General features: G+C 38.1%; 1 protein-coding gene and 1 non-coding gene across 5 annotated transcripts in view; one reads left to right on the top strand and one right to left on the bottom strand.

The window, feature by feature from the left end:
• Positions 1 to 21,209, top strand: part of HIVEP1 (HIVEP zinc finger 1) — a 173,516-nt gene that overhangs the window by 10,391 nt on the left and 141,916 nt on the right. The gene's annotated exons all lie outside the window — the stretch shown is intronic.
• LOC136401570 (small nucleolar RNA SNORA28) lies at positions 17,910 to 18,035 on the bottom strand. Its single transcript, XR_010750596.1, has one exon. It is a non-coding gene; the product is annotated as a small nucleolar RNA SNORA28 (small nucleolar RNA).

Genomic DNA, 21,209 nt, shown 5'->3' on the forward strand with positions numbered 1-21,209 from the left:
GAAGTAATTGGGAAATCCAAGCTCTTTTAAGTTATTCTGCATTACTAGTGCATAAGAAGTTTTCTTCCTGGGGAAAAGATGGAGGGAGAAAGTTAGGAGATTGGAATGGGAGAATTAGGAGACACAGGATAGTGAAAGTCTTTCAAATCTGAGTCTAATTTTAGTATGTGTGCAGTTAAAAGTTTTAATAATAAACTTGCTGTTTTCTGAAATAAAATGTTTTTAATGTTTTCTAGGAGAACTTAAAATAAATTGGATTCTGGCTTATTAGAGTTTAGAAAGTTGCTTGACTAAGGCAGTTATGAACTTTCAGCCACTAAAGAGATCAAAGTAGATTAGCACAAGACAACCTACTAAAGCCATGTTGGGAGACCTGCAGCCTCACCAGGCCCAGGGGTGGGGTCACCTTGATTGGGCAGTAGGGGAGGAATTCATGGAAGAAGTGGTATCTGAGCCAGGTACTTATTTAGCTCACTCAGCAGAGAAGAATGATGGAAAGTTGTTTCTGTTGGAAAAACCGAGTAAGCAAAGGCAAGAAAGTGCTAAGGTGTGGCATTTGAAAAATTTCTGCTTTTCTACTAAAAATATATTTGAAGACTTGCTCCACTTGGTACAGTTTGGTAGTTAAAGCAAGGGAAACATTAACTATTAAAATGAACTTTTTAGCATTTATTTTGTGTGTCACTGTGACAATTTGAATGTCATGTTTTGCTTTACTTGTGATCCACTGCTTTGGCTTACAGGAGACCTAGCTCATAAAGTTAGCTCTGAATTGGGGAGAGGGGAAACCAGAAGACCAACAAGAGAGTCAGTCACAGCCCTGCTTGCAGTGGTGAGCTCCCTGCTCATACAGTGTGTGCTGTCTCTCTGGGTCTTCATTGACACACAGCCTCTTGTTAGGCCTCCTTGGAAAATAGTCTGTGAAGTATTTGTTTTGTGTTTGGTAATTAGGTCAATAATAGAAGACTTATATTTTTAAAAAATATTTATTATGCTTCAGTGGCAGTTTTAATTCTTAAAATATATTTTTTGTTTGATTTATTCTTGGTTTATTAGTTGGGCTTGGTATAGCCTTATAGATATGCAAAACTACCAATAAACATAATTAATTTTCTGGAATATGAATTTTACTTCAGGGAGAATATATATACATGTGGGTATTCACATATTAAAGTGTTATGCAAGTAAAGGATACAATATATGGATCTATCATGGAGGCATATAGAAAATTTGCATGGAGGCCCTGGCCAGTTGGCTCAGTGGTAGAGTGTTGGCCTGGTGTGTGGAAGTCCAAGGTTCAATTCCCGGTCAGGGCACACAGGAGAAGCGTCCATCTGCTTCTCCACCCTTCCCCCTCTCCTTCCTCTCTCTTTCTTTCTTCCCTCCCACAGCCAAGGCTCCATTGGAGCAAAGTTGGCCCTGGGCGCTGAGGATGGCTCCATGGCCTCCGCCTCAGGTGCTAGAATGGCTTTGGCCGAATCGGAGCAACAACCTGATGGGCAGAGTATCGCCCCCTAGTGGGCATGCCAGGTGGATCCTGGTGAGGTGCATGCGGGAGTCTGTCTGACTTTGGAAAAATACAAAAAAAAAAAATTTGCATGGAATTAAAATTTAGCACACCTAGACTATGCTCCTATAAGGAGATAGAGTTTATAGTTCTCTGTTGTTAGAAGTTGTTTAGCGGGAAAGTTTGAAAAGAATTGGTGTATCAAGGGCAGGACATGAATTTTGGAGCATCAGAAATGAGACAGAGTTAGACTTGATGGGTGATCTATTCAGTTTGTTGAATTCTAGTCTCTTCACCTTTGGCCATGTAAACCAGGTAGAACCTTTGTCTTTGGTGTCTGTTTGCATGACGCAGGTGGGTAGAGTTTAACACTGACATACCATTTGTGAGGTTGAATACGAATTTCAGGAGCGCATAAGAGAAGCACGTGGTGTTCAGAAGAAAGACATTGTATGCTGTCCTAGGTCTCCAAGGCCAGAGACTGCCGATGTGTGGATGTGATAAACTTGACAGCAGGACAAGTGCCATCTTCCTAGCAGTCATTTCTTACTGATCACTCATCTTCACCACCTTCCAAGCCTTTGCTTGCATGGAGGAGCTGGGGACTTGCAGAGGCTCCATGTCAGACCCCTTAAGATAAAACGCTGTTTTTGTGCTATGTCTAAAAGCTTTGGGAAAAAAGAAAGTAGGTGTTACCTATTTTAGTTTAGTTGACTTTGAGTATAGGGTTTCAAAGACTCGTCTATATTAAGATTGGAAATCAGTGTGGAAAATACTAAGCGTTAACCTTTTGAAAAACATTTTAATAATTTGGTGTAGTTTTTCATTTTTATTGGTTGAGTGCATTTAGCTCAGAACACACTGTGGAAAAAAAGAGAGCTTATTTTCTCTTTATTATAATGTGAGACATGTGAGCAGTAGTAGCACTTAGGAGGTCATGATCTGAGCACAGCCAAGTCACACATGGGTCTATGGATGCCCATTGCCTTACAAGGTGAAGTCCAAAGTTCCGAGTTTGGTGAGGACAAACTTTCCGCAGTTTAGCCTTCATATCTTTAGTCTGTCTGATAAAAAATCTTTGCCACTTCAGGAGTTTAGCATGAAAATCCAGCTTTTTTGGGCTCGCTCATCTTTCTAGAAAGCCTCTCTTCCCCCTTTTCATTTCCACTCTTTTTTTTAATTTGTGTAGGAGTTGTTCTCTGCCAAAGATTTCACTTCTTTGAGTCCCCCCCCCCTTTCCTATTCTCTTATCCCCTTTTAATTCCTACCCCCAACATACACTGGGCCTCACTACTTGTGTCTACAGGTAGCATACTCTCCTTTTGATATTGCATAATAATTATTCTTCTACAGATCTGTTATCTTTTTTTTTTAATTTCTCTTTTCCAAATGAGAGGGGGGATAGAGAGACAGACTGCTACATGCACCTTGACCTGGATCCACCTGGCAGTCCAGACTCTTCCCATCTGAGGCCATGTTTGCAACCAAGCTATTTTTAGTGCCTAGGCTGAAGCTCCATGGAACTCAGCGCTTGGGGTTGATGTTCTCCAACCAATCAATCCAGCCATGGTTGCGGGAGGGGAAGAGAGAGAAAGATAAAGAAGGGGGAAGAGTGGAGAAGCAGGTGGTCACTTCTCCTGTGTGCCCTGGCTGGGAATTGAACCCAGAACACTCACATGTGGGGCTGGTGCTGTACTGCTGAGCCAGCTTGCCAGGGCAGGTCTATCATCTTAACACATTGTTGACCGCAATTTTATGCAGTAGTTATGTCATGTCACTGACTATTTTTTTGTAATTGAGTATGAAAGTGAAAGAATCTAAATAAACTTCAGTATACTTTATTTATACATAATGAATTTAAATGATGCTTTGTACATATCTGCTACAAATTATATTTTATACATATTATATATTTTAGTAGGTTTTTTTGGTGTGGTATACTGTATAGCAATCACCTACATGTAATGGTACACAACATGTTTAGCAAATATATCTTGGTTTCTCTGTGCTTTCCTTTTGAAACACACACTTCACACGTTCTAATTGGATTGAACACGATGAAGAAAGATTTTACAATATCCTTGATATGTATGTTCAAACTGCGAGTGGTTAGAAGATAGTCCAAGTTTAGATGGCTCAACACTGATTATTTTTGTTTACTGTACCTTCGATTTTGCGGTCTCACGCCTGGAGGGATTAGAGAAAAGGAGTCCACGTGAGAACATAGAAAGGTGTGCTGTCTTTTGAACTTCGACCCTCAAGGTGAAGATTCACAAATACAGTAAAATTGAAATAGCTAATGCAGGTGCAAACATGAGTTAACTAGTGAGCGGTAAACAATGTGTTAATCTGGATATAAATTATATGTTTAAAGATACTGTTTTAGTCGTCTGTCTGTGCTTAACAAAACAATATTTGTTAGCTGTGTAGTAAACCAGAGGGATAAAGATGATTTGTCTGTATGAAATGTGTTTACATTTTGGAACCTTGAGTAGCAAATGCTTCTTCAAATAATTGGTAGCATGTGATTGAGAAACCTGTTACAATGCAAAATTTTAATTGCCTAAATAGATTAACTACAGTAAGTCCTCACTCAGCTTCCTCAGTGGGTTCTGCAACATTAAGCAAAACTGCATACAGCTGTATAATGAAACTGATTTTTATCATAAGCTAATAGATATAAGAGTTTGTATTGTAATGAAAGGATTTTGAACAAAAGAACATTATTCAAAGATATGCTGTAATTATTAACTTTATTTTACGTAAGATTTCGCTATTAGATTCCTAGAGTTGATCTCTTCAGTACCATATAATGGTAAGAATTTGGTTTCAGGCTATTAGAAACTAGCTGTGTGGCCTTAGGCAAACTGGATTGTTGATTTCCTCGGTTTCTTGTCTGTAAACTAGAAATAATGTGTGAAGATTAGGTGACATAGCAAGTGTAAGCATTTGGCACAAAGCCTGGCACACCTATTAACACTTTCTATAAAAAACTGGTTTATGTTAAACTCTTGGGTGGCATATGCTTTGCAAACAAAGATTGCGAGGATTGCCTGTATAAAATGTTTACCTGCATTTTGATGCTGCATAAAGTGCTCAGCATTGATTACTGATATGTCTGTCTCTTGTTACTCGAGGATTGGGATTTGGAAGACGTCAGTGCAGAAAATAATTTGGGAAACAAAATTCTTACCCACTGTGCTGACTTCTCCATTTGTCCGTCTCAACTCGTTCAAACCTTGCTTCATTTTTTGACACTGAACTAAGTTAAACATAGTATTCTGCCTGCATCTAGTTGTCAGGAAAGTGATTGTGAGGTCTTTTTTATTATCATTGAACTAATTTTAAAAAATATTGACATCACAATTGTGGGGTTGAAATGAAGTGCTCTGATCATCACTGTTATTTAGGTTCTGAGATGGTACATTTTCTCCACCCCCTGCTCCCCTCCTGTGGGTAGACCAGTGGTCCCCAACCCCCAGGCCACGGACCAGGTACCGGACCGCAGAGAAAGAATAAATAACTTACATTATTTATTTATATTTAAGTCTGAACGATGTTTTACTTTTAAAAAATGTCCAGATTCCCTCTGTTACATCCGTCTGAGACTCACTCTTGACGCTTGTCTTGGTCACGTGATACATTTATCTGTCCCACCCTAAAGGCCAGTCTGTGAAAATATTTTCTGACATTAAACCGGTTGCTGGCCCAAAAAAGGTTGGGGACCACTGGTGTAGACCATGGAAACCAAGGAGTTTTCAGGATTGATCTGATCAATGGAAATATTCTTATTTGCTATCAGTGTGTGGCCCACTCTGGTTATTGTTTTATAAAACCACAATAAATGGAGTCTTCTGTTTTCTTACTATATGGGGGATTTTCCTGTTGAGTTTATGAGTAGAAGAGGTTTAACTTTGATGATTTGCAGATAGAATTTCAGCTGTTTATGCTTTGCTTTCACATAGGAATGTTAGCTCAGCAGTTCTGTGTTGACAGCCTTGAGATTTGAGAAGTCAGAAATGTTGTAGAGAGAAGAGCCCACCCCATGGCTTGTTAAAAAAAAATGTATATGACTAGCTAGAAAGGAAATAAGCAATCACTTAAAAAACGGTTTTGATGATATAGGTGAAAAAGCAATTTGAAGTTATTAGGAGCTATCATGTAAGTAGCTAATATTATTCAGTTTGACTAGGATAAAAATAGGAGAAAAAATTTAATATAGTAGCAAGTCTAGTTTTTTCCCCCAGATAATTATTTTTCAGTTTATGTTGAGAGATTATTAATGCTCTTTGAATGCTTATTAACCAAATGCTTTTTTCTTTTTAAAAGCAAATATAAAATGTAATGATGTGGTTAATCAGAGCAGCAATTTCATTTTAGAACTTCTTTGCACCAAGTATGTTCTGATGAGGTATAATTCTATATCACCGTGGAGTAAAAAAAGCATAACAGGCATAAAGTCTTCTATCATATATATACATTTTTAAGCTCCATATTTAGAGTGCAATATAATTTGAACAAGTCTGGGTTAAAGTTGATGCTTGGGTTATCTGAAGAAACATTTTATGAGTAAATTAAGTGCCTTATTTTTTTCATTCACATGTTTACTCTTAAAACATTTTAACAGTATTCTTTTGCATATTAATGTGCCAATTACAGATGATGCTCAGGTCTTCTTATAAAACAGTTGTTTTTACTGTTAGTCATTATTCTTACTCACTGTAGCACAGAAGCTTATAACCAAACAGGCTCGTTTCTTTTCAATACTCAAGTCAGTCTTTCAGAAGGAAGGTCTTGATCATTAGGCTTATATATGGTGCAGCATTATATTAATATTGATTTTTTTAAACTTTAAAATGAAGAGTTTTTTTCAGAAGGTGCTTAGGAATTTTCTATGATGAATTTTGTTCTAGACAACATTCTAAGGCTATGTTGCCATGCCAATTTATTTAAAAATTATATAGTTGGCTGCAATGTAATTAGAATAGCAGTCCTTAAGTGTGAAACTGCTTTATTGATACAAGGCTTAATTTTTAAGGTACTGAGGGGGTCTAGATACACATAATATTTCTGGATTCCTCTATGATTAGAGTATGAATTTACTGAAATATATGTATTTTGCATTTGAAGCATGCTTACCATATTTCCCCATGTATAAGATGCTCCCATGCACTTTAATTTTGGGGCCCAAAATTTGAAAAAAAAAATGTATTACATAAAGTTATTGAACTTAAGTCTTATTCATCATAAAATTCATACAACTCCTCATTATTGTCAAAACTCCCATCCATTAGCTTGTCCTCATCTGTGTCTGATGACGAATCACTGTCTTCAGATATTGCCTCATCCTCAGTTCCATCTATGGCATTTGAAATGCCACACTTCTACAATCACTGTATAAGACACACCCAGTTTTTAGCCCCCAAATTTTTTGAAAAAAGGTGCATCTTATACATGGGGAAATACGGTATATGTGCTTATCTTCCAACTCTTTCAAATTGGCCAGTGAAGAAAAAGACGAGATCATATAACTGCTTAATATACTGCTCACAAAAATTAAGGAATATTTTATTGCTTTATATTCATTTTGAAATATCCCCTAATTTTTGTGTGCCGTATATAGTTATAGTATCCAAATAGAAATAGAGTAAACATAAAATTGGGTCAGTGTTTGATAGTTTAAATAAAAATGAATTGAACTGATACATAGGTAGTTAAACCATACCAGTGTACCAGAGAGTTTTCTCTTATGGTGCTAGTTTCTTATAAGCCTCTCCAAGAGAAATTATCCAGGATCTATAGCTGGGAAAGACAGGCCTTTGAGGTCAGTTAGTTCATCGTTCTCATTATTTTACAGATGAGAAAGTTGGCCAGAGATATTTAGGTGAATTGACTTTGAGCAGCTTATGTGTATCTTGTTTGAGATGGTATTTCTAGAACGGTCTTTAGAATTTTTTTTTTTAAATCATATTGCTTTCCTTAGTTATGGTTTGTTGTGGGCTGGTGACATGAAGAAGGTTGTATTTATGGTGATGAAAAGAGCTAAGCAGGTCACAGATGGATTAGGCAGAATCAGAGTGCTTTTTGCATGTTTGCTCTTTTAATTCTAAAGACCATGTGAGGTAGGAACTATTATTAATACCTTTTTATAGACATGGGAATGAGGCATGGGGAGGTTGCTGGTTGCTCAAGGTCCCACAGGTAGGTATCTCCAGTGCCTTTTCTTTTACTTTTTCTTTTTTTTTTTTTTTTGTATTTTTCTGAAGTGAGAAGCAAGGAGGCAGAGACAGACTCCGGCATGCACCTGACCAGGATCCACCCAGCACACCCACTAGGGGGCGATGCTCTGCCTATCTGGGGCGTTGCTCAGTTGCAACCGGAGCCATTCTAGCACCTGACACGAGGCCATGGAGCCACCCTCAGCGCCCGGGCCAACTTAGCTCCATGGAGCCTTGGCTGTGGGAGGTGAAGAGAGAGAGAAAGAGAAAGGAGAGGGGGAAGGGTAGAGAAGCAGATGGGCACTTCTTCTGTGTTCCCTGGCCAGGAATTGAACTCAGGGCTACCATACAGCGGGGCCAACGCTCTACCTCTGAACCAACAGGTTAGGGCCTCCAGTGCCTTTGCTTTTTTTTTTTTTTTTTTGTATTTTTCTGAAGCCGGAAACAGGGAGAGACAGTCAGACAGACTCCCGCATGCGCCCGACCGGGATCCACCCGGCACGCCCACCAGGGGCGATGCTCTGCCCACCAGGGGGCGATGCTCTGCTTCTCCGGGGCATCGCTCTGCCGTGACCAGAGCCACTCCAGCACCTGGGGCAGAGGCCAAGGAGCCATCCCCAGCGCCCGGGCCATCTTTGCTCCAATGGAGCCTTGAAGAGAGAGACAGAGAGGAAGGAGGGGGGGGTGGAGAAGCAAATGGGTGCTTCTCCTATGTGCCCTGGCCGGGAATCGAACCCGGGTCCCCCGCACGCCAGGCCGACGCTCTACCGCTGAGCCAACCGGCCAGGGCCGCCTTTGCTTTTAACTATTGATATTAAGCTTATACTTGTTAGTGTTGTTAGTAGAAGGAACTTTTCTGATTCAGAAGATCCTGGAAATGCTCTCCATCCCAGTTACAAAATAAAGCTTCTCAAATATAGCACATATGAGCTTCCATTACTCAGGCGGTCAGAATTTGAAGGAATCCCCTACGCCTGTGTCCTTAATTGTTGGAACTCAATTTCAGAGTTGTGTATGTACACATTACTCTAAGTTAGATTTGCTATCCCAATCAGTTGAGGGAATATCCAGACTTTTCAAGGGAGAAAAAAATAGTTGTTCCATTGTGTTTGCTTACATGGTTTGTTTAGTAATATGTAGCTGAAAGTAGAGATGTCTTGTTTGAAATGGAGCATTGCATTATTTAAATGGGAACCTCAGCATAACATTTGACACTTTGGAGCTAAAGACTTAGAAACTGTTTCTGAGGAAACTAATATGCAAACATTAAAATGCTAAATAAAATATAGAAGAAAAAGTCTTATAATTTTTCTTAAGCAGTGAGTACAGTAGAATATATAAAAAGTTTACTATTTAGGATATATGTGGACTCTTCCAGATTTCAGATGTAGATAAAGGGCAAATACAGAACCCACTTTTAAGGGATAAGCATTGGGAGATTTCTTTTTTTAAGATTTTGTTTATTGACTTTAGAAGAAGGAGAGATACAGAGTGACAGAAAGGCGGTGGGGGAGGAACAGGAAGCATCAGCTCATAGTAGTTGCTTCTCATGTGTGCCTTGACCAGGCAAGCACGGGGTTTTGTACTGGTGAACTGAGCATTCCAGGTCAACGCTCTCCACCCACTGCGCCACCACAGGTCAGGGAGGGTTAGGAGATTTTATTAGTCTTCCATTTTAACTCTGTAAACAGTGAACATGCTAGTGTACTATGCTTAGAAATAAAACCTCATACCTGCCTCCTAAGAGCTTTTAATATGTCTCCAAACACATAAGGGCAATATAAAGCAACAAATATGTAATTTCATATTAATATGGTACATGCAGTATGTAATTCTCAAAGGGAAAATGGAGCAAAAAAATATCTGGGTAGGACAAAAGCAGCCAGAAAATACTTGGAGGTATTGTTTTCTTAGTGAAAGCCTGCATGGGGCAGAGTTTTGAGATGGGTTTTTAAAGAAAGAATGGATAGATTAGCAGAGAAAATAAGTTGTTCTGAGACTTTGGCAGAAAAAACGTGTGTGTGGGGGGTGATATAGAAGTGGTTGTTGGTCTCGTTTGTTTAATTAGAGTGGATTTCTCCATTACCTTGAAACTTTAAGGAAGAAGAGGAAAGAAAACCTTTTATTTGATATGTGTAGCAGGCTTTATTTATGACAGCTATAAAATTACCAAGTTGAATGCTTTTATACTAAGTTGAATATTTACAGGAGAAATATCAGAGGCTAGCAACTACTTTATAATACTTTGAAATTAAAAACCAACCTCACAGAGGATTTTTAGACTAGTGAAACTACTCTATGTGATATAATGGGGGGTAGATATCATTACACATTTGTCCAAACCTATAGAATGTACAAGACCAAGAGTGAGCCTTAATGTGAACTATCGATTTGGGATGATATGATGTATGTTCATAAGTTGTAACAAGTATACCACTCTGGTGGCAGATATTGATTGTGGGGGAGGCCATGCATGTGTAAGGGGAGGGTATGTATGAGAAATCTGTGAACATTCCTCTGAATTGTTCTGTGAGCCTAAAATGGCCCCCCAAAATAAAGTATATTTTAAAAAAACACCAACAACACCTCTTTCAGAAATAGGATGGTAGATTGAATAAGACAATCTCTTCTCTTTTTATTTTAGAAGAAAATCATCTTAATGTATATGAACAAAGCAGCAAAGGGGAACTATATGACCTTGAGCAAATAACTTGAATTGAGTTTCTTATAGAGAACAGGGCATGGGAGCAGGCAGGGGTTGGGGGGAGGGTTGTGTTGATTTGTATTTCCTTTCTAGCTTTAAATAGCTATTATTCTAGGGTAAGGCCAGCACACTGCAGTTTGCTAGTTGAATTCAGTCTTCCAAGTCTTCAGCTGTGTAAGAACAGTTTTATTGGACTGCAGCCACACCCATTCATTTATATTTTGTCTGTGACTGCTTTCTTGCTATGTGCTATAGAGGCCGAGTTGCAAGTGACCTGAAAAGCCTAGAATATTCACTTTCTAACTCTTTATAAAGAGAGTTTGCTGGCCTCTGTCTAGGAAATAGAGGCGAATCAGCATATTTATTTATAAATGCCTTTAAGTTTGGGAATAAATAAGTATGTTTCGTCTTTCTATAGAGGACACTGTCGGGATGAATTATAGGGGAACTAGAACTACTGCTTTATTTCTCTTTGCCAGTATGTGAGGTGTCTGCCGCTTTCCAAGCACAACAAGGGAATTGACGTTCTGTTTGGGGAGGAAGTCCCTTTGCTTGTGGGTTCTGTGGTGAAGAGAGAGCCATAGAGGCTGAGTTGGTCTCACCAGAAAAATTCTCTTGTTCTTGATGTTCTGATGCCAAGATGTGGGTGCCTACCCACATCTAGATCATCAGGGAGCCTGCTTTTGTGTTAGATACAATACTGTCCTTTTTCTTAGTGGATTATCCTTCTTTAGCCACCTCTACATATAACTCACAGTGGCAGAAAAATATTATACTCAGTGATTTATAGTGCTGTACCTCAAACATCTTGTGAAGGATTGCTCTTCAGAAAAATGGAACCATGTTTGAGAGGAGTTCCTTCGAAACAGTCCTGCCATCGGGAGTGGTGTGCAGAGAATGAGACCCTGAGAAATGGACGGGTCATCCGAATGATAGTAGTTTTAGTACATTAGGCATTATAATTTGTATATAGTTTTTGAGAACATGATTAAATTTCTGGTACATCTGAATTCTTAATAGTCTCTACAGTACTTTAATGTCCAAGAAATATTTTATTTATTTATTTATTTATTTTTCAAATGTTTTATTTTATTTATTCATTTTAGAGAGGAGAGAGAGGGAGGGAGAGAGAGAAGAGAGAGACAGGGGGAGGAGCTGGAAGCATCTACTCCCATATGTGCCTTGACCAGGCAAGCCCAGGGTTTCGAAACAGTGACCTCAGCATTTCCAGGTCGATGCTTTATCCACTGCGCCACCACAGGTCAGGCAAGAAATATTTTATTGATAGTGGTTTTGGGGTAGTGTGATGAGAGTGAGTAGAAAATAATGATATTTTTATGTTGGTTTATTTTCCTTAAGCTTAAATAATATGTTAAGAATAGGCTTGATTGATGTCATGATAACTATTTGAGTATTTTGAGAAATGCTTTTGAAAGCAAGATTAATTCTCGACAGATACATTGGAACATTAGCTTTTTTATTTTGATACATGCCAGTGTTAGCATGGGTCAAAATAGTATGAAAATCAGTAATGTTAGCATGTTTCCTTTCTCAGTGAAAGGAAGAGCCTGTAGTGGCCATGAAGTGAGGTGAAAACAAAGGGCCACTGTGGCTACATCTCTCGGTAGCTTTGATCTGGACCTCTGCAGGTCCTACTGGGATGTGTTAGACACCCTGTGGAGTCAACAGCTCTGCCTGTCTTCTAGGACATTTATAGTTGCAGACATAACGACCATAATGGCTTACACATGAAAGTTCAGATACAAACGAGTGTGTGACTTTACAGCAAAGGGCTTAAATGCAGTATGTTGATATTTAAGTTGATGTTGTTATGTTTTGATAGAATTAATGCCATGTAATTAATGTAACATGCTCATAGCATTTACATGAGCATCTTGGATAAGCTAGAGTTTGCATTTGGTGATATGCTCTTTCATGAGGGAATAGAATGCTCTTTTCAGTGTTCAGACTAGTTTATTGCCTCAGTCAAATCATTGCACAATAGCTTTTTTTCTTATAGCCTTGTTAAAATATAATTTACGTGCAATAAAATTTACTCATTACCAGGGTACAGTTCAGTAATATTTGGTAAAGGGGCAGTGTCATGCAGTCTTTAACACAATCCAGTTTTAGAACATGCTCGTCATCCCCAAACTTTCCCTAAGCTTGTTAATAGGCCTCACACCTATCGCCGGCCCCAGGCCACTGCTGGTCAGCCTTCTGGCTTTTTACGTTTGCCTCTTCTGGACAGTTACTATAATGGAAATCATACAAATGGTAGTCTTTTAAGTCTGTTTCTTTCAGCTAGCATAATGATTGAGATTTTGAGATTTGTCTGCATTATAGCATGTATCAGGATTTTTCTTACCCTTTATTGCTAAGTAATATTCTGTCATGACTGTATTACATTTGATTTATCTGTTCACCAGTTGCTGGACATCTGAATGGTTTTTGGGTTTGGACTGTTATGAATAATGTAAGCAGACATGTCCAAGGCTGTCATTAGCTGGAGTGTTCTATATATGTCACTTAGGTCAAGTTGGCTGCTCACATCTGTTTTACCTGATGTTCTTAAGAGATTCCAGCTCTCTTAGGGTTGCAGTTTGCATGATGTTCTCTTTCCCTGCCCTTTTACTTTGAAGCTAAGGTTTGCCTCCTGTGGACAGCATGTTGTTGGAATAGGTCCTTATCCAGTCTGACAGTTTGTCTTTTCAGTGGTGTGGTTATTCCTTTCACATTAATGTCATTATTATTACTGTTGGATTTGTGTCTGTCATTTTATTTTTTTAAAAATTTTTTACTGCTTTTTAATTCTTTTAAATTAAATTTATTGAGGTGACATTGGTTAATAGAATCGTATAGGTTTCAAGTGTACATTTCTGTGATACATGGTTTGTATATTGCATTATGTGCCCACAATCCGAAGTTAGATAATATATTTAGCCATCTTTATACCCTTTACTATCCCCCACATCTTCCTTCTGGTAACCTCCGTACTGTTGTCTGTGTCTATGAGTTTCAGTTTTGTATTTCACAAATATGAGTGAAATCATATGGTTCCTAGCTTTTTCTTAGCATAATATTCTCAAGGTCTATCCATGTTGTTGCAAATGGCAGTATTTCATCTTTTCGTATGTCTGAGTAGTATCCCATAGAATATATGTACCATATCTTTACCCAGTCCTCTATCAGAGTATACTTTAGTTGTGTCCATGTCTTGGCCACAGTGAGTTTTGCTGCAATGAACATAGGGGTCCATATATCTTTGTGAATAAATATTTTTGAGTTTTTCAAATAGTTGCTGGGTCATATGGTAACACTATTCTTAAATTTTTTGAGGAATGACCATACTGTTTTCCATAGTGACTATACCATTTTACATTCTCACCAACAGTGAATGAGGGTTCCTTTTTCTCCACAGCCTCTCCAACACTTATTACCTGTCTTGTTGATAATAGCTAATCTAACAGGTGTGAGGTGTATCTCATTGTAGTTTTGATTTGTATTTCCCTAATAGCTCGTGAATTTGGACATCTTTTCATATATCCTTTGGTCATTTGTATGTCTTCTTGGGAGAAGTGTCTGTTCAGATCCTCTGTGCATTTTTTAATTGGATTGTTTGTTTGGTGTTGAATTGTATGAGTTCTTTATATGTTTTGGATATTAACCCCTGTTGGGGCTGTTGTTTGCATGTATCATCTCCCCTTCGGTTGATTCCCTTTTTGTTTTACTGTCAGTTTCTTTTGTTGTACAGAAGCTTTTTAACTTGATAGAGTCCCATTCATTTATTTATGCCTTTACTTCCCTTTCCTTTGGGTTCAAATTCATAAAATGTTCTCTATTATTTCTTTTTTATTTGACTCATACTTGTTATTCTGTATGTCAGTGCCCTTTTCTGTGTTAATTTTTTTTTATTATACTGTTTTTTATTTCTGCATTGCTTTTTTTTGTTTTTACTATACTTTCGAGTAATTTACTTAGTGGTTGTTCTAGAGATTATAATAAGCACTGTAGTATACTACTATCTACCAGCTGAGTAATACTGGTGCAACTCTGGTAAAATATACAAACTTTGTCCCAGTTTGCCTTTTTTTATTTCCCTTTTCTTTATGTGTTACTGTCATATATGTTTAATTCCTCTATGTCATAAACCTATCTATACAGTGTTAAATTATGACTTTATACAATCTTATGTTTTTTAAAAGAGTTTAAGAGAACAAATAAGAAAAATATTAATAAAGTCTTATAACTAAGTACATATTTACCATTTCTGGTCCTCTTCATTTTTTCTTGTGGATTTGAATTAATAAACTGTGTCACTTTATTTAACCTGAAGGACTTCATATAGCATTTCTTGTAAGACATGTCTTCTAGCAACAAATTCCCTTTGTTAAAAAGTTCATGGAATATCTTTTTTCTCCTTTCAGTTTTGAAGAGTAGTTTGTGGATATAGGATCTTGGTCGATGATCCCCCTTACCACATGCCCTTCAGCACTCTGGACAGTTTTCATTGCCTCTGGCCTTCATTGTTTCTGCTGTTTATCTTGTTTTCCTCGATGTACAACGAATTTTTGTTGTATGCTGCTTTCAAGTTTTTCTCATTGTCTTTGAGCAGTTTGACTACTCTGTACTTAGGTGTGCATCTCTTTGTATTTTGAGTTTTGTTGAACTTTTTGGATATGGAGATTAGCCATTTTGCTTTTTATCAAATTTGGGAAGTTTTAGGCCATTGTTTTTGAAATGTTTTTGCCACTTAATTCTCCTCTTACATTACAAATAGTATATTTGTAAGTTTGATGTTGTTTCACAGCTCTCTGTTTCTCTGTTTGTTTTTTTAAATCTTTTTTCTTTCTGTTTCTCACCTGCTTAAATTCAATTGGCCTGTTATCAGCTGTACTAATATTTTACTGTGCTAGCTGAAATTTCTGTTGAACCCCGCTAGTAAATTTTAATTCATTTATTGTACTTTTGTACTCCAGAATATCCATTTGGTTCCCTTTTTTATAATTTATATCTCTTTATTATGATTTTTAAAATTGTTGAGTTATCATTGTCATATGTTATTTTAAATGCTTTACAAATGGTTTCCTTCATTCTTTAATATATTCATATAATAGCTATTTTGAAGTCTTAACCTTTTAAAGCTAACATTTGGAGACACTTGAGACAGTTTCTTTTGACTGCCTTTCTTTTGGAGTATGGATCATACTTTCTTGTTTCTCTTAATGTCTTCAAGTTTGTGTTGTTTGTTTTTTTAGAGAGAGAGAGAGAGAGAAAGAGGCAGCAAGGAAGATAGATTAGAAGCATCAATTTATAGTTGTATTACTTTCGTTGTTCATTGATTATTCTCATACATGGCTTGACCAGGGGCTCAAGCTGAGCCAGTGAACCCATGCTCAAGCTGGTGAGCCTGCTCTTAAGCCTGATGAGCCCACACCCAAGCCAGCATACTTGGGGTATTGAACCTGGGACCTCAGCATCCCAGGCCAATGCTCTTTCCATTGTGCCACCACCAGTCAAGCTGTCTTCAAGTCTTTTGCTGGTATTTTATATATCAGATAATGGAATTTAGCAGTTCTGGATTCTAATTCTTATTGCTCGTGAGTTGTTATTTTTGTTTTGTTGTTATTGGTTTGTTTTAATAACTTGCCTGAAATAAATCTGCGAAGGCTGTTACTTCCATTTTGTGAGATTGGTGATATCTCTGTTCATTTGTTTTTTGATTGTTTTCTTGTTGCTTTAAGCCTAGCTTCCTAGGGGGTTACCCTTGAGTAGCATGGTTTTGTGTTCAGCCAAAGATTGATCAGAGGATGACCTCACGTCAGTAAAGCTTTCACTCCCTGCTAATGGATCTGTGTGTGGGTCTGGGGTACACATGAAAATTTCAGGCACTTTTTATGTCAGCCATGGCTTTCCTTTCAGTGGGACCCCCTACATCTTCTTTGTGTGTATATTTTTTATCTCTGTCAGCAAGGGATGTGTGGGTGTTATGAGCCTACTCTGGTGTCTGTGATACTTGTGTAGAATCTCTGCTCAACCTGGGATATCTGTAGATAGTTAATTAGGGGCACTGTGGTTGTCTCACCTCCCAGAACTCCCTGTTAAAACAGATCTCTTGCTTTCCCCTAACAGGCCTTCAGGCTAAGGCTAGTAGAGGCCCACTCTTTGTGTTTTCTTGCTGATGGCATTGCCACTTAAAGGGACAATGCTGCTTTTCTAGTGAGCCTGGCTTGGCAGTGGCAGTGAAGTTGTTGGTTTCTCAGCTCACCCCTCTTAGTTGAACTGTTGTACTGATAGAGCTGATGGCAAGGGAATGGAAACAGCCTCAATCAGAAATGCCATAGGCTGTTTCCATCTGAGCTTCTAGGACTGAAAGTGTGTTTTAGTTGGGGTGGGGGGTAGCAAATGCTTTGGAGTTTGGAGTTGTGGAATTGGGATTCAATCTTGATTCTGTGCTAGATCTGTCATTTATAGGTTAATTCCTGAATTCATGTTTCCTCACCTTAAATTATGAATAATATCTTATTCGCTTATTGGTGACGTTTTTTTTTTAATTAAAATTTTTTTTTATTTTATTTATTCATTTTTAGAGAGGAGAGAGAGAGACAGAGAGGGAGAGAGAGACAGAAAGAGAGAAGGGGGGAGGAGCTGGAAGCATCAACTCCCATATCTTGACCAGGCAAGCCAGGGTTTCGAACCGGCGACCTCAGCATTCCAGGTTGACGCTTTATCCACTGCGCCACCACAGGTCAGGCCGCTTATTGGTGACTTAATGGAAAGAGTAACAGCATAGATACACTATCAGGCATATAGTAGGTATTCAGTAAATGTTAGTGAGTACACTATCAGGCATATAGTAGGTATTCAGTAAATGTTAGTGAGTGTACCTACCCCCAAAAAAACTCTGGTTGGGAATATAGTTTTGGTAACTTCTTTATCAGATCATGTACTTCTTGCTTTATCTACTTTTGCTTTTAAGTTTTCCTTTTATAGAATAATGTTGTTACTTTCTACAGTAATGGAAGCATTCACTGTATTTTCCTCAGAGTACATTTTGGTTCAATGCTCTTTCCAGATATCCAAATGTTCCCAATACTTCATAGTGATTTCCTTTCTAAAATCTAAATTTTATATGCTTATAAGTGTCAGTGAAACTTATTACAGACACTTTATGGTGAATGAGCTCATGTACCGCAAATCCTCTCTCTAATAAGGTCCTTTCATGACAACATTGATGAGATGCTATAGGAACTTAACTCTTGTTTATATCAATTAGCTTGTGATAACATTGGATTTGTTATTCATTGTTTCTCAGAACCTACTGATAATATTAAGTGAGGATTTACTGTGTATAAGATTGTCTTGTGAGGGAGGTCTATAAAATGAAAGAAGATAATTCATTATCTAGACAATTCAGGACATGATTGTGAGGGTCAAAAGAAGGTCTCTAGTAGAGAGAAAATACTTTTTTTTTTTTAACACCAACTGAGTGTATATAATGGCTTGTCTCATAGAGGAGGGAACACTGGAATAGGTTAGACTTCGTTGCTACAGCAAACTCATACTGTGTCTGACAGTTTTTATCATCTGCCACAGAGTGTTGCTTACAACAGAGATAAAAGGCTTTTATAGGCCATTTTCTTGGATCTCGATGGACCAGAGCTCACTCTGTTCAACTTCAGAGCCTCTGTGTGGAGGAACTGGTAACTTTGGTTACTTCAGGTTTTAATGTCATTTTTGGTTTTGGAGAGGATATGTTTGGACTGTGGCACATTCAGATTCTCTTAATAAAAACTATTCTTTCATATGATTCTTAGAACTGAGAAGTTAACAATTCCTTTACTTAACATTTTACTTAATTTTAGCAAATACCTTAGCCAGAATATTTTATAATGCTTTTTATTAAATTTTTAAAAACTAAATATTTAGACACTGCCTCTTCTTTTTGGGAGCTTTTAATTTCTTATGAGGAATATGTTTGTTGTGGATCATGTGTTTATCAAGAGGAATTTTTGAAAATAAAGTACTTGGATAGGTATAAATTTAACAATATTGACATTGCAGAATATAAACATACAGGAAATCAGGATTCATAGCTCCTTCATGAAGTAAAGCCAGTAAGTTGCTGGTTACATGGTGAATGGGAGTATGCGGGAGTTTTACAGGTAGCCACCTCGCACAGGAAGTTGCTGGTTACATGGTGAATGGGAGTATGCGGGAGTTTTACAGGTAGCCACCTCGCACAGGAGCTGCATGCCTATGCTGTCTGGAATAAGGTCTGATTTAACAACTCATATGTGCCCCAACAAACATGCTGCAGCCAAAGTTCTCTAGTGAAAGAATGGATTTTTTTAAAAACATTAAATGGCCTTTTAGCACCTGCATTTATTGCAAGAATGAAGTGTGGAGTTACAATATGCATGTCATTTCTATGAAACATGGGTACAAGTATATCTCTTAAGACAAGTCTAGGCCCTGGCCAGTTGGCTTAGCAGTAGAGCATCGGCCTGGTGTGCGGGGACCCGGGTTCGATTCCCGGCCAGGGCACATAGAAGAAGCGCCCATTTGCTTCTCCATCCCCCCCCCCCCTCCTCTCTGTCTCTCTCTTCCCCTCCCACAGCCAAGGCTCCATTGGAGCAAAGATGGTCCGGGCGCTGGGGATGGCTCCTTGGCCTCTGCCCCAGGCGCTAGAGTGGCTCTGGTCGTGATAGAGCGACGCCCCAGAGGGACAGAGCATCGCCCCTGGTGGACGTGCTGGGTGGATCCCAGTCGGGAGCATGCAGGAGTCTGTCTGACTGTCTCTCCCCGTTTCCAGCTTCAGAAAAATACCAAAAAAAAAAAAAAAAAGACAAGTCTATAGCAGGTTTATAAAATTATTACTTTTTTTACCCCGTTGACTTTAAAAACCGTATTTTTGGAAATAGTACCTATCATAATTTTTTTTAGAAGAGTTTTGTTACCTAAAGTAAGGGTTTAGACTTTTTATTCCATGTAGATTGGATATTTTTTCTTGTACATTCAGGAAAACCATGCATGGTGCCATGCCCTTTGAGTGATGTGGAGGATGCCAAAGTGACTGGCAGAAATGCCAGCCTCCCAGACCCTGCTGTCAGTAGGAGTGCTAAGACAAGATCCTGACTATAACCTGTGCTAAGTGCTGTGGGGCCACTGGGGCTGCAAGAAGACCCTGGGAAGGAAAGGGAAGCAGTGCTCTCTGGTTCAATGGGAATACTACCCTCAAACCCCAAGAATTCTCTCTACTTTCTCTGTGACATTAAACTAATTCTCCAATTCCTTATTTTAGTGCATAAAACCTGCATAGACACAGACACACACTCACACATGTAATATTTCTGATTTCCCTTTATTATTGGGGTCTGAAAGAGAAGAAAAAGAAATTCAGTGTTGAGAGACTTGAGTAAGGAGAGCAGCTTGGACAGTTGGTGTGGTTTCTCCACTTAAGGGATGGGCCAGGCTCCATGTGGCATCTGACCTGACATGTCACTGGAAAAGCCCTGTAAGTGCAGGCTCTCAACAAAAATATCCTGGAAAAACAACACTGGTAATCTCAGGGTTTGGACATGTTGGATTCGGGAAAAATACCATTTGTGTGAATCAAGGCCTTGCCACCAAATGTGTGAAGAACTACTGACACCTCATGGATGTGGGTATTATTTTTAGTTACATAAAGTATGTGAGCATACATGGCAGAGTCTATCTGTGTATGAACACACACATATATGCTCTTGCCTCAGGTTGACCTGAGTTTAATCTGAGACAGTGAAAGCTGTTTATCATATTTCCAAGTTATTTGAACTGCTAATTTTTTCTAAAAGTATTCATATTCTGTAAAATTCTGCCAGTAGGACTTACTGAAGCTGAAAACAAGGTGCATTTAAATAATTCATTATCCTTTTCAAATTTGTATATATTATTGTTTTAGGAAAGAATTATGATCATGCTTTTTTCTTTTCTTTTTTTTTATTAATTGATTTCAGAGAGACAGAGAAGCATTCATTTGGGGTTCCATTTAGTTGTATGCTCATTGATTGCTTCCCATGTGCCCTGACCAGGGATCAGAACCACAACACAACCTTTGTGTTTTAGGACAGTGCGCTAACTGGCTGAGCTAACTGTCCAGGGCTTCTTTTCCCTTTTTAATAAAATAATAAGAACAGTTCAGAGAAGTGGAATGTCAGGACCCATTGATAGGTAAAATCTAATTTTGGTGAAAATTGCATGTAATATCTTACTTTTAATGTATCCCTTGTTCTTTGGTCTTGTGTCTATATCAGCAAAGTTGCTTGTTTCCAAATCTATTTCTAAAGTGAATCTTACTTTCTAACATTCACAATTTTAGAATTATTCTTATACATTCATAAACATATACACATAAGCAGGAAAGGATCATTTAAAAACAATGATGGGATTTACTGAATAGGTGTTTGGGGGGTAAAGTACATACTGAAACCCCACCTCACAAATCAAAATGAATTTTAAAGAGCAGATACATAGAAAATCAAAATATAGGGGAAAAGTAGAAAATGTAGGAGAACATTCAGGCCACTGGAGAGATTACACTCTCAGTTTTAGAGAATTAGAATGCATGTGTAAAAATTTATCTCAGAGCTGATAGATGAAGTTAATATTAAAAAAGCAGCTTATTCTAATATTGATGTATAAGAAGAGATAATAGGTAAATGGGTAGAGGAAATTATAAATGATCAAATAACATGTGGAAAATTGCTCTCAGTAATAAAATGTGAAAACGGAAAGTGTG

Source organism: Saccopteryx leptura, chromosome 3 (assembly GCF_036850995.1).
Source record: "Saccopteryx leptura isolate mSacLep1 chromosome 3, mSacLep1_pri_phased_curated, whole genome shotgun sequence".
Lineage (NCBI taxonomy): Eukaryota > Metazoa > Chordata > Mammalia > Chiroptera > Emballonuridae > Saccopteryx > Saccopteryx leptura.